This window comes from Gigantopelta aegis, unplaced genomic scaffold, assembly GCF_016097555.1.
Source record: "Gigantopelta aegis isolate Gae_Host unplaced genomic scaffold, Gae_host_genome ctg3536_pilon_pilon:::debris, whole genome shotgun sequence".
Taxonomy (NCBI): Eukaryota; Metazoa; Mollusca; class Gastropoda; order Neomphalida; family Peltospiridae; genus Gigantopelta; species Gigantopelta aegis.
The window spans coordinates 40,144-58,085 of record NW_024533391.1 but is presented as its reverse complement, the minus strand read 5'-3'; the positions used below and the strand labels follow the sequence as shown (position 1 = coordinate 58,085).

Sequence of the window (17,942 nt, the reverse complement as noted above, 5' to 3'; positions counted from 1 at the left end):
ATCTAATGTTTGTTGTGAAGATGATGTACACATTAATTCATCTCAAGGGAATACAATAGACACTATATTGTGTATTTCATTAATAAGTATTAAAAAATAAACTTAATTTGTTAGTTTTATACTAAGTACAATGCTGGATTATAAACGTTAGTTTAACCACCTACACAAATTTATTCTATTTAAAGAAATATACTATTATTATTATATAAATACTATATGACTGATATATATAATGTACTGGAATATATAATATATATATATATATATGCAACTATTAGAATAAGGTTTAACAGTTAAATAGTACATCATTAGCTTATAATATTACCTATATCTATAGCCTGGATATTTACTAGGAGAGCAGCTACTAACAAGAAGTGAATTGCTATAAAACGGAGCCACGATCTTTCACCCATTCTTCGCAGACGTACTTCTAATTTTAACCCGCGGCGTAGTTTATAATATAATAATTATTAAAAAAATTTATATTATTAATTAAACGGAGTTTGGTAATCCAAACAGCCAAATTCTCCCGTATCTCGTTCGTATTTATCCTGTAGTAACACAATATACGGAGATAATTCACAATATACGGAGATAAGTCATAAAACTGACTACCTTATCATCGCAAGCATATACTAAAAGATGTTTCCTCGGATGCCAAGCAACAGTAAATGTTGGTGCTTGAGTTGAAACTTGATGTACTTTCTCACCAGAATGGATATATGCCTACATAGTGATAGATAGATATATTTAATCAATAGATGCATGGTTCAATATAATGGATGACTACTCACAATATCTAGAAATAGATCTTCGGAAGCTGAGGCAATGAGTTGACTATCATGACTAAAACTTAGTGTTCTTACTGGCCAACTATAATATCAGTAATTATAAGTTAATGATTAGTAGGGGCTTACTCTAAACGAGAGAATGTGCGAAGACAAACTAATTCTGATACATCCCAAAGACTTGTTAATGCATCAGCACTACCTGTAGCAAAATATCTAACAATGAAAGAGAAAGAGAGAGAGAGAGAGAGAGAGAGAGAGGAGAGAGAGAGAGAGAGTGATGAGAGAGAGAGAGAGAGAGAGAGAGAGAACTTAACAATGCATATGTATTACAATATGTCTTACTTTCCAGATCTGTCAAAACTCAATACATATACAGTTGTGCAGGATGAGCATTAACTGTGTGAAGATGTTTCAAGTCAGGCCAACTATACAATATAATATTCAATACATTATAAATATGGTAATACCTAAAAATAACAACACAGCCATTGCCATTAGTTAAATAGAACTGGTCGCCAGATTTGTTCCAAGAGATTTCATTTACCTAACGTTAACTATTATCACTATAATCAATGATGTCACTATTACCTCATATTTAAATAATTCTTCATGTTTAACTTTCAATGTTCTAGTATCTATAAATGTCAACAAGTCTTCCTAAAAACACAAACTATTTATAGAACTAACAGTTTAGTAATGCATAATATTCTATTAATAGTAACATACCTTATTGCCTACAGCTATAGTCTGACCGTCAGGAGACCAACATATATTAATATTCTCTCCTTTAGTACTAACAGTACCAGTAGGTTTACCAGCTAATGTGAAAAAAATACATCCATTTCAATTACTGTACATCCATTTTATCCCTATTATGTATTCGTATCATTCTAATATGTATCCATTGTTACCTCTAGTGTCCCAGACTCTTATTGTCTTGTCACCAGATGCAGTTACTAATACTTCTGGTTTGCTAGGATGCCATCTTAACTGATCAACACTACCTGTATGGACCTATAGTCAATACCATAAATTCTCAAATTATACAAAGAAATTATTTCTTACTTTATAATTTCCTTCTCGTCCAAGTCTATCGGACTCTAGTGTCCATATTGTAACTGTCTTATCAAACGATCCACTTGCTAATCGACTGCCATCACAGCTCCAAGCAACAGAGTGTACCTTACAAATATCACGTGATCTACCACGTGGTAAAGAAAAACTTATTCTTACCTTTGCTTGATGAGCCACGTATTCTTTGCTTCTTTATTTGCTTCAAAAATGGCTGCATATATTAGAATAGTAATTGCTATCTTTGCCCCGATCATTATGTTTAGACGACATACTCTCTCATGGAGAAGTATAGTATACGGAGTAAGTAATAGTTCTTAATTATTTTTGCCAATTATATTTCAGTACAAATTCAGAATGTTTCCCGTTCACGTCCGTAAATTAGACAATAATTGTTATAATAACCACGATATTGATAAATATTAAGTTATTTCTCTTTCTTGATAATTCGCAGAGTCAAATAAGTTAGTGTCAGAAAAAGTAGACACATAATTCCAAGTCCAATTTCGTCATACCAGAGCCAGTTGGTTTTTAAAACCCTGACGAGTGAGATAAACATCTCCAGGTACTAACAATACAGAATCATTTCTAAAAAACATATAAATATTAATGTTATTATAAATGAATATATTTTGTTCTTACATAGTTTGGTTAAATACTAGTCCTTCTATTTCATTAACTGCTAATGCTTCAACAGAATATCGAAATAAAGAGCCATATTGTAACCATCGTATCCAGATCGGTAGAGAGAGTCAAGAGTTAGCAAAAATCCTCCAAAAAGCTATTACAATGATAAATTATAACACTTTATAAAAACTAACTTACCATTTGTACTACATAAATTAATGCAACAAGCAAATTTGCAATACCAGCTACCTTTACTCCAGCACTGACCCAAAAAGCTGATGTTGTCGCAGCTACTGCTGTTAAAAATAGAGTCAGGGAAAAAAATAAAGAACTTGATTATTCAAACTGGAAACCTAAAGACACAAATAAATATTTTTAAAAAATCAATTATTAGAGTACCCATCATAAAATAGACAATAACAGAGAATAAAACAAAGTGGGAGGAGCCTCATAGGAATAATGTCACAGATAACTTTAGCTAAAAAATAAGCAGAAAACTCGATAGAATCCGCTAGCATTCTCATGACTGAAAGAAGATAGTAATATAATGTAAAAGAAGGCGTGTCTTACATAAAAAATAGGTTTCTCAACTATGAAGAGATCAATAATAGCTGATAAGTTACCAAATATTTGGTTCATAATAATAAAGAAAATGGCTCCAATTCTAGAGAAAATATTCAAATAATAACAATGATATAAAAAGAAATAAACCTGTTTTGATAGCCATTATCACCATTATCAATTTTGGAAGTAAATTCCTCCAACGACAGCACCAAAAATGATAACAATCACAAACTATAATAATATTAATTGTCCAATATATATTATAATTTTATATAATTAACACATACTTGTATAACAGATGTCATTGGATTACGAGCTAAGTTGATTGTTGATCTTATCATAACAATTAAAAGCTAAATAAAGGGCATATTTAATATTATATTATATGTGTAACAATTAAAAGCTAAATAAAGGGGCATATTTAATATTATATATATTATAATATTATGTACTGCAATAAGAAAGTAGTAGCATATTTAGCATGAGAAAGTCTGTGATTTTTTTACTTCCATTTTCCTTTGATTCCAATGTGTCAAGCAATTCTTTACATTTAGCTCGTTGTAGCATTATATTCATTAGAATTAACATAGGCATAGCTAAATCAAACTGTAGTATTTGTAGCATCATTTTGTTCAATAGCTAGAAGATCTAAAAATTCTATTATAGTAAACATCCTTAATACTAAATGCTTCATTAATAATGACTTAATTTCAGGGATTTACTCACCAGCTGTAGCTGAAGTCTGTCCTTCACATTTGTTAATAACATCCAGAAGGAAGTCAGCTGGGTTATCATGTTCCTCACAAACATAGCCTATAAAAGATCACATGACCATCATGTGACATGCACACGACATACCAAGGCCAGAGAAATAATCCAATGTTTTTATAGTCTCTCCTTGGTAGACTATTTCTCCATGTGAAAGTAAAGTTAGTGAATCACATTGTTATATATGGAGTAGCGAGGTTGATGTATTGACATAATAATAATACGATTACCACTTTGAGCTAAACTGTTATATTATAATAATAAAACACTATTAATTACAGGATCATACTCTTACTTTCTCAGTAACTGGACTACAGTAACAGCAGTGAATGCATCCAGACCAGTAGTTGGTCATCAAGAAATAAAACTTGTGGTTCAATAATCAACTCCATACCAATGTTAGTTCTCTTTCGTTCACCTCCACTAATACCTCTGAAGAACTCTGTACCAATCTGTATACATTAATAATAGAATATTTCTACAGTTAACACTGACTTTAGTATCAGCACAGTCAGTTAACCCTAAGTCAGCAATAGTTTTTTCTACACGCTTTTTTATCATTCATGAAATACTCAGTGGAAGTCGGCGAGTGCTGCTGAAAAAATAGAAGTTCTCCTCACTGTCAATGTCCCCATGACAACATCGTCCTGAATATATATGATTAAGTCACGTGACAGTCACAAGACTTACCTGAACAACATATCCACTCATACATTTAAAATTTTTAGGTTGCCGCTCTCCATTAATTAGTACAATACCACGAAGTCCTTTAGGATTTTACGATCAGCAAGAATATCTAACAAGCTATTAAATAAAAAAACTAATAATATTAATATTATTATAATATACTGACGTTGTTTTTCCACTACCAGTAGGTCCCATAATAGCATTAAGACCTGGTAACATGATTCCACTGTAAATGAAGTAATTGATAACAAAAGTTGCGTTTTACAAACTATAACATACGAGGCATTGTTTAAAATTGTCTTTGTGGTTTTCTTAAAGAGACCTTCTTGTATCAGATACTAATACCATGAAAACGAGACACTAGCAGATTGAGGTCCACTAGACATTCCAGTAGCTCCATAATCACTTGGGCTCTCTTCAATGAGAGAAATTTTCTCCTTTGTGCTCATAACGTTATGACAAATCGGCTGATTTTGTTACCTAATTGACATTCTCTACTATAATTTTGACCACAATAATGGTTCCTGTAACAACAATGAATATTATTATGAAATACACACAAAAATATTGCTCTTTGATTGAATAAAAAATAACTAAATAAAAAAAACTGTCATCTTTATTTGATTGATGTTTGTGATATTTCTTGAGTAAAGTACATATTTCATTGTGACCAATACCAGATGCAATGTTGTATGCTGTTTGTCCATCCTATAGGCCAAAGATATATAAAAATATATAAATAATAAATAAACTTACATTATCTTTCAATAAAACATTACATGATGGATTAGAAAGCAGTTTCTGAACAATTTCAGTATGACCTTTCTCCAAGCAAACATTAAGAAGTTGAACCATCCTATAAAACATATCTATAACATTTATATTATTGTATGATATTCATAACTTACCTTATCTTGAGCATTAATATCTGCTCATATTCTAAAAAACAATGATATTAATTCTAAATACCACTAGATACAGCTAACATCAAAGCAGTTTTGCAATTCCTATCAAAACAACATTATCACATTTGAATTTTTTAAACTAACAGAAAGAAGACCTACACTTTAGAGCGTATATTAATATCAGTTTTACTGAGCAATTTCTGTAATACAGGTTTGTTCTCTCAACATTCAATATTATGAGCTGCAGCTAACATCAATGGAGTATATCCAGCCTAAGGATATCATATAAAATGATATATTGTATAATCTTGTAATTACTTTATTAGTAATGTTAGTATTGCAACACTTCAGATCTAGTAAGATCGATACCGCAGGAAAATTAGCATTAGCTAATGTATGATGTAATGCAGAGTTTCCCTATGGGAAAATTATATACTATATATTTAAATATATTTAAAATAAATTTAAACATACCCCTGATGTCTTGCATGTTAACATAATATACTAGTAATTTAGGAGAGAGTCTATTAAATGTAGTGACATAACACTGGAGACAAGAACTGGTGATAGACTTTTTGAGCTACAGCATTAAACCATCCATCTCAATAGTCTGAAGATAAGATTGCTACAAAATATAATTATAATGTTGTCGTGGCTTTTACCATAACTTCTGCCAGATAACTCTGTCTTGTTAATAAAGGCATCAGCTAATATTGAACAAGGCAAGTAACATTTTCTTCAGGAACGCTATATATAAACGATACAATACATTTATATTTATGTGACCTGATGTGTGACTGACCTAAAAATTGAATCTTCATTTGAAGGAACAAAAGGTACACTAGTCAAAAGCTAACAAAGTAGAGCTACCGACGTCTGATAACTGGCGCTATTTCTTGTGCTACAATTAATTCAGCTTGTAATTTAGCTAATTGTTGTTGTAATGAAGCATTTTGGACTTCAAGTTCAGAACAACGGTCGAGAATCAGATGATATAAACTACAAAATATGTGATGATAAAACTATTTAGAGGTAGTAGTAATTATAATGTTACTTGGAGATTCTCTGATTACTTCTGGCATTGGAGGAGGGGAGATGGGTGTCTCCTCGCCAACTACCCCCTAGTTCTTTGACTTGTTTCTGGAGTTGACCCAACCTGTTATAAGACAAGTCATAAGTGGTGGTCAAACAGGTTTAACTAACTTGTATTTGAAGTGCTTTATTATGTTCATTAAATATGGATAAAAGTTGAGCTTGAGTGTTCAACTTTCACTTTCATTTCTTCTTCAAGTTCAGCGTGAGCTTGTCTTTTGATGCGATGACTTCAATTTCTACCTCACCAAGTTCTTTTTGAGTTGCCTATTTTCTGGTAAATAAATTGATCACTAAATAAAGAGAAAAGAATAATAAAGAAATAACTTGTTCGTAGTTCTGTGCTTGCATTAATTCAACTAAAATGTTTTTCTTTTCCTCTTCCATAGCTTCAAAAAAAAACTTTTGTGTGACTCCAAATTTGCAATATTTTTATGATGTTTATCATTCATTGACCTCAAAAGAGACACTTGTTGTTGGAGCTCCAAATTCTCCTTTGTAAATTACGAGTCACTTCTTTTCAAGTGCTGGCATCTCCATCGATAATATATGCCCAATCAGATATAGTGAGAGAGGAGAGTCAAGAGACTTACTTCAACTCTTCTAATAGTTGTAGCAATGCTTGTTGTCATTTTTTAACCTGACTTGATTGTCCTAGAACATCGTGAATACGTTGTTTTAATAGTTCATAGTCCTTTTCTAGTTTCTCCATTTTATCAAGTCGATGTAGCAAGTTATCTTGTTGCTGTTAACATTTCACACTGGTTCTCCAGTTCTTGCACACGTGTCTTCAAAGTTTGTATTTCATGAGTTTGGTTGCTACTTGGGATTTGTGGCTCTGATCTTTAGGATGCTTTAATTCCGCCTCTAAACTTGAGACTTTGAGTGACTTGCCTTGAGTTTTCCTTTAAATTAACACATTCTTCTTTCAAAGACTTGCTCTCTCTGATACTTTTTTTCTCCTGGACCTCATGTAATTTTTTAGCATCATCTTTCAATTTTCGGACTTCTTCACTTAATTTCTGATTATGTCCAACAGCTAACATGTGAGTGATTGCAAATCTTTTAACTCTTCTGAGTCTTTGAAGAGTGTCTTTTATGGAGACGGATTTCTCAGCTTCCATTTCCATCTTTTTCTAACAGTAGATAATTTTCTGAAATCTCCTGCTTCTCTGATGCGCTCGTTGATAAGAGTTTTCCGTTCTTGTATACCGATTGACACGTGATGTTATAATCTGTTTGTAAGGTGACCATCTCTGATACAGTCTTTGCTAATTCTGAATGCAAACTTAGGTATCTCAATTGTACGAAGTGAGTTAAATCAACTTTTAATGATTACTGTGAGCTTTTCTCCATCTTCGTGTTGTTTGAAACAGCTTCAAATCGATCCTCCATTTCTTTAACATTTTGTTTTCTTCATCTCTTTGCTGAGAAATGTCGTGAAGTTCACTATCTTTATGTGACAAAGTTTGATGTAAAAGAGTGCACTTCTTCCCTGATTGTTGATTTTCAGATTTCACCTTCATTGAAAGAGCTTCTTGTTTGATCTAAGTCTGTCTCAGCTTCATTCAAGATCTGATTGTAACAATCGTAAACTTACTCTTCAATTCTTTACAAAGGCTCAGAATGATGCAGTTATCTTCAAGACCAGATACTTGGGTCACTGTATCTCGTGTTTGCATGCAACATCTGAAGTTTTCTCTCTGCCTCATCACAACGCAACTCGCAGTTCTGGACTGTTGTACGAGGGTGGTGTTTCATGAGATAAGAAATATCTACTTTTGTTGCAAAGACTCGTTGTCTGAGTTAAAACTTGTCACTTGAGACGTAAGAACTTGTATCTTTTTCTCGATAGTGAAGTTTGTTTTTCTGTTGTAATACATCGATGTGTGGACTGGAGCCTCTGAATGTTAAATTTGCAACTCGTTACCTGTTTTGGTCTTGTCAGGAAAGTAACTGTGAAATTTTGTCTAAACTGTCTTTGTGCTTCTCATGCTTCACTTTACAAGATGATTCAAGTGTGTCTTTGAGTCTTTTTAAGTTGTACGTTGAGGACTTTTTGTCATCTCTTCATTTTGTTTCACCTGACGATAACTGCTCTTGCAAGTTTTGACTCTGTCTAGACATGTTTGTTAGTGTTTACAAAACAAAAAAAAAAAAAAAAAAAAAAAAAAAAAAAAAAAAAAAAAAAAAAAAAAAAAAAAAAAAAAAAAAAAAAAAAAAAAAAAAAAAAAAAAAAAAAAAAACAAAAAAAAAAAAAAAAAAAAAAAAAAAAAAAAAAAAAAAAAAAAGGGAAAAAAAAAAAAAAAAAAAAACCAAAAAAAAAAAAAAAAAAAAAAAAAAAAAAAAAAAAAAAAAAAAAAAAAAAACAAACCCCCAAAAAAAAAAAAAAAAAAAAAAAAAAAAAAAAAAAAAAAAAAAAAAAAAAAAAAAAAAAAAAAAATAAAAAAAAAAGGGTAAAAAAAAAAAAAAAAAAAAAAAAAAAAAAAAAAAAAAAAAAAAAAAAACAAAAAAAAAAAAAAAAAAAAAAAAAAAAAAAAAAAAAAAAAAAAAAAAAAAAAAAAAAAAAAAAAAAAAAAAAAAAAAAAAAAAAAAAAAAAAAAAAAAAAAAAAAAAAAAAAAAAAAAAAAAAAAAAAAAAAAAAAAAAAAAAAAAAAAAAAAAAAAAAAAAAAAAAAAAAAAAAAAAAAACAAAAAAAAAAAAAAAAAAAAAAAAAAAAAAAAAAAAAAAAAAAAAAAAAAAAAAAAATAAAAAAAAAAAAAATACCTTTTCCTGGTGTTGCTCAATAGAGATGAGAAAACTCTGAACGGACGATTTCGACTTTCTTGTAATTTTCACTGCGCTGTGTGGTACAGATGCACATTCAACCTGCTTGCATTAATGATTGTAAATTACATCTTTGACCTTCAAGTTGAGCTTTAATATCACGCATGGTTCCTTTGAAGTTGGTTTGTTAGTTTGCAAGTTTAGTTTGTTTAATCTCTTCTTCCATTTCATAACATTTTGATTGATAACTTTTGATCAAATCAGCAGAAAACTTTGTACTTCACTCGCTAATGCAATTCAAACGATTACGACCCTTCCAGTGATTTCCTTCCCAATTTTTTGTTTCTCAGATTTTAATTTCTCTATTCGTGAATTTTGACTCTCATTTATTATAGACTGGCGCTCTACGTGACAACTATGAACTCTTTTTCCATTTCTAATAGCTGGCGTTTAATGATTCTTCGTTACTTTCAACCACTTTATTGTTAGGACTACTCTTTACGAAAAAACATCCGACCTAGCTCGACACTTTTTCTAATTTTAATCCTCTTCACGACGCTAGTTCTAACTTACTTTTATGATTCTTCCCACTTTTCTTTCGAGTTTCGAGGATCCCTGACGGACTCACTCGAACTTTAAACTCAGCAATTCGAGCCTCCATTTCTGTGCCTCTCAGAAACTAAAAGTCTTGGAAGAATAGTCTGTGTTTTTGGTAACTGTGAACTTCAAGTTGTTGAATACTTTAACATAACAAGTGCACGATACATCCTGGGGGGGACACCCTCTTGCCTCAATCTCTGAGGTTACTGTCACTCACCTGCTGCCGAGGAGAGAGGGACAATTTAGATCAGATTGAACTTGTAGGCGTCCCATTTCACAGGACCTTTTCTCAATCTCATATTTTGAACTTTTTTGACATTCAAAGACTCGCGTTTCAAACAACTTCAAGAACAACTGCTCTTTTTGGCTGACGGACTTCAATTTTCCATTGTTCAATCTTTTTTTTAAGAGAACGGCTGTTGCTTTCTTTATGAATTTTGTCTGTTTCGTTAAATGAGCCGTGTCCCATCAATGGAGCCACGGAGGACATACTTGGCTATCACAAAGTTCCTGATAGAGGCATCCTTCTCAACCCTCCAGTTTCTTGATGACGTTTCTTGAAGAGCGAGTAATAGTCTTGTTGTTTTGAAATATCTCCATACGAGATTGAAGACCCTCACAACTTCCTGATACAGCATCTTAAATGTTTACTGACTACTCCCAGCTCATCCAATAACTTTCCAGTAGCCACCTTTTAACTTGTTGCATTCCTATGCTACAAGAGCTTGTATTGATCAGCCCGATTACTTACCTTCAGGTAAATAAAGCAGATGGTATAGCAACAGTTGTTTGGTGTTCTTGAAGTGTCTCTTTTGTTCTTCAAGTTCTCTAATGTCGTGATTTTAGTGATGGTATGGTTGAATTGTCTTCCATTTGTTTGAGTTGAGCTAACGTGGCCTACTAAAGTGTTCCTATCGCTAACACGTTAGCAAGGTTTCACTTCCAGCAGAATCTGATTGAAGTAATTTGGCCAACTGTTGTTTTGTTTCATGAAGTTGTGTAACACGTTGTTTGAGTTGTACAACTAAATCACGTTGTTCGAGTAATTCATTAGAGTTTCTCTCTTTCTTTATTTAAATATTAACATCAAATTTTAGCTCTTAGGTATGTGATGGATTTCATTTTTGTAAAGTGTGCTTGCATGTCGAAACTGGTTGAACCATTTGATTTTTATTGTCTTTGGTAAAATGGTACTTGTCTGGAGGAAGGAGGACAAATGAGAGAAGAGACAGCAGTATCAGCTAAGGACACCTAACTGCCTTCTCCAACTTAGTGACGGAGAGGTAGGACGAAAGTCCCAGAGAGTCTAGTTGTGTGAGAGAATAGCAGCCATTAGATGCTCTGCTACTGCGGTCAAAATCCTACTGACAATCTAGGATACCAAGAGGAGGGGCGGTCCTGCTCGATTTTGAGTACATCTACTGGGACTATAGGGGTTCTAGAGTAGGAGGAGCACCAACGAGGTTTTAATTATAGGAGGAGAAGTTTGACGAACGATCTAAATCAGTTTGACTTTGGACATGCTCCATCAATGACTGTTATTTGTCACGACGATAACTCCGTTCTGAAGCAGGATTTGCAACCGTTGGACGGACCTGCTGACTTCGACTGTACGGAGCTGGACTTGATCTTGTAACTTGTCATGTTCCTATCCAAAGGCACAACCTTAAGTAGATACACTAATATAGCAGACAAAATAACCTGGTTTAAAGTGCAATAATATAATTTAATAATTAGAATAGGATATTTGATTAATGAATGTTTTTTACCAAATATGGTATGATTCATGTAACGCAATGCTAGTGGGAACAGGTGTTAGCCAATGGAGATTATAGTCAATTCCATGTTAGGAGTGGGATTGTATCTCACTTGATATGGCAAGTGTGGTTTACAAACATAGAGTTAATTGGCATAAATCTATTCTCATATGTGTGGTTTATGTTGAGTGTTGACCTACTAGTGTTACAATGACATACTCATTATTAGCATATTAACGTATTATTATAATTTTATTATAATATTAAGTTAAAAGAGATTTTTTAATAGTAATTGATAACATAATGATATTGATTATCAATAGTAAATAATATTATATTGTCTATTTAAGATAAATTCGTTTGTTTATTCTGTATAAACTAATAGACAAGTGAATCTATAACACAAAATGGAAAAACTAACAACTAACATCACGACAATATTCATCACATATTCATTATCGTTTATTATTAACAACAATCAGCAAAAGACGCTTATTAAGGCGTTATTAGTTATAGAGAAGGAGTGAGTGATTAAATCTTACCTCGTTTATCAGCATACCATCACAATAGATAGAGATCGCTCGAAAGTTAGCTCTTTGGCCAGAGCAATATTATAGTTTACAAAATATGCTCTCTAATAAACCTCATCTCGTGATTTCGGCTAAATAATGAATATCATTATAAGGGGTGGCTCATATTGCCTGCAATAACAATAGTAATTATTATATTATATAATCCTAGTTTAAGGGGAATGTCCTGCCCATCAGATACAGTTAGTGGTAGGAATACAAGTGATCTCTCGTTACATGAACTAATAATGTAGGGGCAGTCTTTATCAGATAGAGGAGTGGGTAGGGCCACTTCTTCTTCCCTAAATACCCAACAATTTCCAATATGAATCGCAACTATTAGAGACTTGACCACACCATCAAATCGAGGATTTAACAGGAATCATCTAGTTTTTTTCAGGGATCATCACAGTGTATGCCGAGGATACTGATGATTCCCAAGCAAGGGTCACAATGGGGTCACTTTAGCAGTTAACATGTTTTAAATCTGGTGATGTACATTTGGTACAGGTTCATTGATGATACTAGTGGCTTGTTGGTGGATGTTAGATTTACTATCTATGCGTGGTTAATACTAGCATGTAAACTTTTCACTAGGAGCAGTAATCTTGGTATCAGCCTCCTCCTATTAACAATATGATTAATATACTTACATCTTATAGTGTATGTTCACCTGGTATGTGATGAATTGTCCTCAGTTGGCAATTTTGATTTGACATTAGAATAAGGTCCACTGATTTAGGGACGGTCTAGAACAACACATCCAATAAGTTATATCCATATATATATGGGTAGGTAACTTATAACTGATTACCTTGTCAAAGGAAACATTGGTATTGCCTAATCCTCAATCTGCTCGCCCTGACTAAGAATATATATATTAGAAAAGGATTCTACTGAACTAATACTTACTTTCCTCCTTCTTTGTTGCTTGGGGTTTGTAGCAATTCTCACAGCTCCACTTTAAAATTGCTGCAATACTTTGCATAGTATACGTTTGACGTAACGGATATTAGATATTTCCTATGGTTTTATTTTCCATACGAATTTCAGGACCGTTTTCTGTATATTTCCGAATCTTACATTTATTGGTAGTTAAGCTATATGATACATATCTTCTTCTTCCTGATAGAACCACAGAAATAATGGCGTATGATTATCGCCTATTCTGAGGTCATGTTTTTTGGTACGTTATGGTAGCCAGTAGTACTGTAATAATGTCACTGCTAAACAAATATTAGAAGTTTTAACCATATCCAAATGACAGTAGTTACTAAACCTCATCATATAAACAATACTTTACTATTTACTAATTGTTTTGTTTACTTACTATGATACATACTTTAATCCTCAATGTTTATTGGGAATAATGTTAAATTTGTTTCGGAGGTTCCGCCACTCCTCATTTTTCTCAGGAAGTTTTTATATCAACGTCTTATTCCATTAGCTAGGGATAAATTGCCTAGGTGGACTTATGAGTCCTTTTAGTCTTTGGAGATACCAATATCATATGCGCATACAGTAGAGAAACCCTTTTATTTCACAATTAAGTATTATATATTCTTGTTAATTAGGTAAGGTAGGCTGAACTAAGTGTGTATTCCAATGTTATTACTATGCTAGCAGCCTTATGCCATTTTTACTGTTATAGTGTCCACTTTATTTTAAAAGAATCATATTCCTGGAAGTAAGTGTTAGTTACTTTGTACAACTCTCTTATCTTTAAAAGTTTTATTTGAGTCCTGACGCCCATATGTGGTAGTTTTAATGAAACTGTTACAGAGTTAAATTTTATTTTACTTTGGTATGATTTTGACACTTGCAACATATTTTTTTTCTCGACAAAAATATAATTCGAAAAAGGTATCCCATCATCTGATAGTATGTCCATTTAATATGTCCAGGTGTCTATTCTTTATGTCTATTTGTCCATTGTACATTATAGAGCATTCGAGAAGTTCAAGTACATCATTTTGAGACTATTGTAGTAGTAACTCAAATTTCTACTCTTCATAATTATTTTCCATCTGGATGTATACTAGATGATGGAACAATTATTACTAAGATCTACAAAGTATATATGGACTCTATACTTGACTGGATTATGCTCTTTCTCCATAGATACAGTAACCTTAACTGGTTATTGTTAATTCTAACCGCTTGGAGGTGTGATTCAGTGTTTCTACATAGTATTATGGCTTTCTCAATGCTCTCTGTTGTGTCTCCGGTCAGCTTATTCCGTGGCGAGTGCTACTAAAAGATTGTGGTCATTCTGTTGTCTTTGTGCTGTGAAAAAATCCTGTTACAGAAGTAATGTCGGTGGTATGACTATTGCCCTCTCTCTGTCATTTTATATAACAAGGTTAGTATGTATTTTATGGTAAACCGTGCTAACATTACTGTCATGCCTATATTTGAGTCAAATGAGTAGCAATGGACAAGGTTCTATTTACCCACAATTTGTCATAATGGTCATAAATACTACATTGATGAAAATTGTTTCAATTGGTGACACAGTCACTTTCCGATTCATCTCAAGATTAATTTTTATTACTTACAATTTCAATATTTGGCATTAACATTTTTTACATCAACTATACAAAGTGACAAACCATCAAAACCTATCCCCTAAAAAATTGTTCTCAAGTTCATCTTTTGTTGTGTCTTATTTCCAACCCTCGTCATCACCACCTTCCCTCCTCGTCCTTTTTCTCCTCCCTCTTCTTCGCTCTTCCTCTTCCTCTCCTGTAATTCCAATTCATTATACCATAATTAGCGTTATCATTAACCTCTTTTTCTGCCTCTTTTTTTCTTTTGCTCCTCCTCTTCAGCTGTCTCTCTTTTTAAAACGTTCCGCTTTCATCTTGCTATTGGGATAATCATAATCTTTCTTTATAAAGGGGGGTGGTATCTTAACCGCTTCCTTCATTTTCCTTTCATGGTCCTTAATAGCACCCCACGTCTCCCTTGCCAAACTTTACAGCATACTCCTCATCATCTGTGGGGGGGGATTCACGAAGTTATCAAAAATGGTAACCATATTTAACCTAGGACCACACCCACACAATAGAGTAATATCCTTATTAATATTTACAAACCTGCACCAATCAAGTCCCCCCAATAGCACCAAATCATCATAGGCATACAATCCTTTATCCCGTGGTATTCAGGTTATGTATTTGAGGATGAACCCCACTCTCCTTTATAATTAGGATTATCAATTTGCCTTTGGTTTCCACTCACCCTAAATAATTTAGTGAAGATAATGACATCATAATGTCAATACTCCCCCACTTGTACCTTGTAATCAGGGTTGGAATCATAGGAGCTCCCATTCTCCATCAGTATCATCATCCAGTCTTCAGGTTTTTGGGCATCAGGATCTGGAAATGTGTTCAGGTTTATCCCAATCCTAGATAAAAATGGAAGTACATTGTTAATACGGATCATTTATATACTTCTGGTTTCTTGTATCAGGGTCATCAATTTTGGCACGATCCGTCCCAATCCCTGGTTTTTTAGCGTTTCTGGGTCAGGGATAGTTTTTAGGGGGCAGAAAGTCCCAGTCATCCTCCAGTTTCCACTCTCGGCTTTTTCGTTGTCATCTTAACTTCGTAAGTATTATCAGTCGTACATCAGTGTGTAAAGATGAGTAATTCGCATCTTTACAACGAATTTCCTTTTTAATAAGAAGATTCTTTCCTTGTAGTTGAAAATAACAGAACTTTCTTAGTACCAGGTCCACAGATATCAGGACATAATGACCCATGTGATAATCCATGAACAATTCATGTGATCCAACTTACCAAACCATGATGTTGTATACAGAGTCTCCATGCATATCAGCTGGAGTTAATGGACTAGGAAACAGCTAATAGTAGATAAAATATTAAGGTCAACTAATATCAGAATATAGTGAATATTGTTTCAATATGACTATTGTTATGATATACAATAGCAGGTGTTGAGTGGACCACCCATGACCCCTACACCTTAACATATCCACCTCCACAATCTATTTTCTGTTCATGCTTCACAGTAATTGAACTACTAAAGTCTTATCCCTGTTGGAAAAACTTGTCAAATTAGCTGAAGTGCACTAAAATTTTGCATTCTGGCGGTCTGTAATCCTGTAAAATATAAGAATTGGTTCATATGCAACCCTTATTAATAGGAGTACTAACCTTTGTCCTTTTTCAGAATTCGCCATAAAAGTTGCCAGCTGTCAATTTAAACTCTCCATAATCAGATTGTGTTTAGATGTAACCAACATCACTCCAAGCTCTATATAAACATATTAACAAAAAACAATGGAATTATTAAACATACCTCCATCTTCAAAAGTCTCCTTTAAAATAAGTCGTAGGGTCCTGCAAATACAGAAACAGTCAACCAAAAACTAACAGAGCAACTTTCATTGCTGCGATAAATACAGAACAATTCGATTACAGACTAAAACAGAACAGTCCCCCAACTGCCAGCTTTTCTTGATTCTGAAACTGACGCACGAGGTCTAATAATACGCATGCGCAAAGCGCGCTACACGTGGCGTGGAAAATCTGATTGGTCAATTTGAAAGGTATGGCTGATTAATAGACAATGCAGAAATACGATACAATATAACTAATGCCTTAATTTAAACAGAGGAATGTTGGGGGTCTGAACCCCTTTGTCCACGAGGTGTAGAATTTTCCCATGTAAATTACATCATTAGCACCAGACATAGCCGCTATCGATCCGTCCGTCTCTCAACTGTCCCACGAGAGGATGATCAAAGACCAGTTCGATTTATTGGCATAACTTCTTCATCGCAGTCACTATCAGAGGCAGCTAGTACCTGCATAATTTAATATAATTAGTACATTAATAATTAGGGGCATTCACTGATGTAGAAGATCAGCCTTTTCTTCTTACTGTTGAAAGCTAAATCTTTTTCATCATCCATTCCAGCTAACTTAGTGATAACTTTAAAGCTGTATCCTTGATTGACTAGAAATCGTTGACGTTTTGTAGAGAAATGCATTTTCTTCTGTATCTTGTGAGGACCAATGAATAAAAGAATAGCATTAAACTCTTCCCAACAGTATCTGACTCATAATGATGATCATTAGTTAATTATCATAAGACACACCTCTTTTTGCTCGTAAAATACACCCAGTCTTTGAGCTTCCTGTAATTAGTAATTAATTTAATAATAATTAATAATTAATACTGACGTCTTGATCCCACCATGTGCTGATATCTATAGTAATTAAAAGTTAATAACTATTTCATTATAATTAACTTTACTTGAATTATACGTTTGCATCTGTAAATCAAAGGAGTTATCTCCTACCTAATTAGCAACCAGCCCTTTAATTAAATCATAATTAACAAACTTTACTTTTGATCTAAAAATGGTATAAACTGAGGATTATGACTAAAATTTTTTAATATTTTCATGCGTTCCTTTTGAGCTTCTGTCCGTCAATAATGGTCTATCTAATTTTTTAGCATATGTTCTCAGTGCAAAATACAACATCAGAAAAAATAAATGATTTTGATCATTGCGTCTACGTAAAAGGCGTGGTCATAAGTGTCCTTTTAATAATATGGGTGGGCCTAACCTTTCATGATATCGCATTAAAAAACTGACAAATTCTGAACTTGTTATAGGATTCATAACATACAAGAGCTACTGAATGAATGATGTCATAATGATGTGATAATGATGTCAGTTCCCTTTCGTCTTCGGTTGTTTATAGC

The 17,942-nt window shown here is 33.0% G+C and overlaps 2 pseudogenes; both read right to left on the bottom strand.

The window, feature by feature from the left end:
* Positions 1–492: 492 nt before the first annotated feature.
* On the bottom strand, positions 493–7,635 carry LOC121392220 (annotated as a pseudogene).
* Positions 7,636–15,368: 7,733 nt separating this feature from the next.
* On the bottom strand, positions 15,369–16,532 carry LOC121392219 (annotated as a pseudogene).
* Between the last annotated feature and the right edge of the window lie 1,410 nt (positions 16,533–17,942).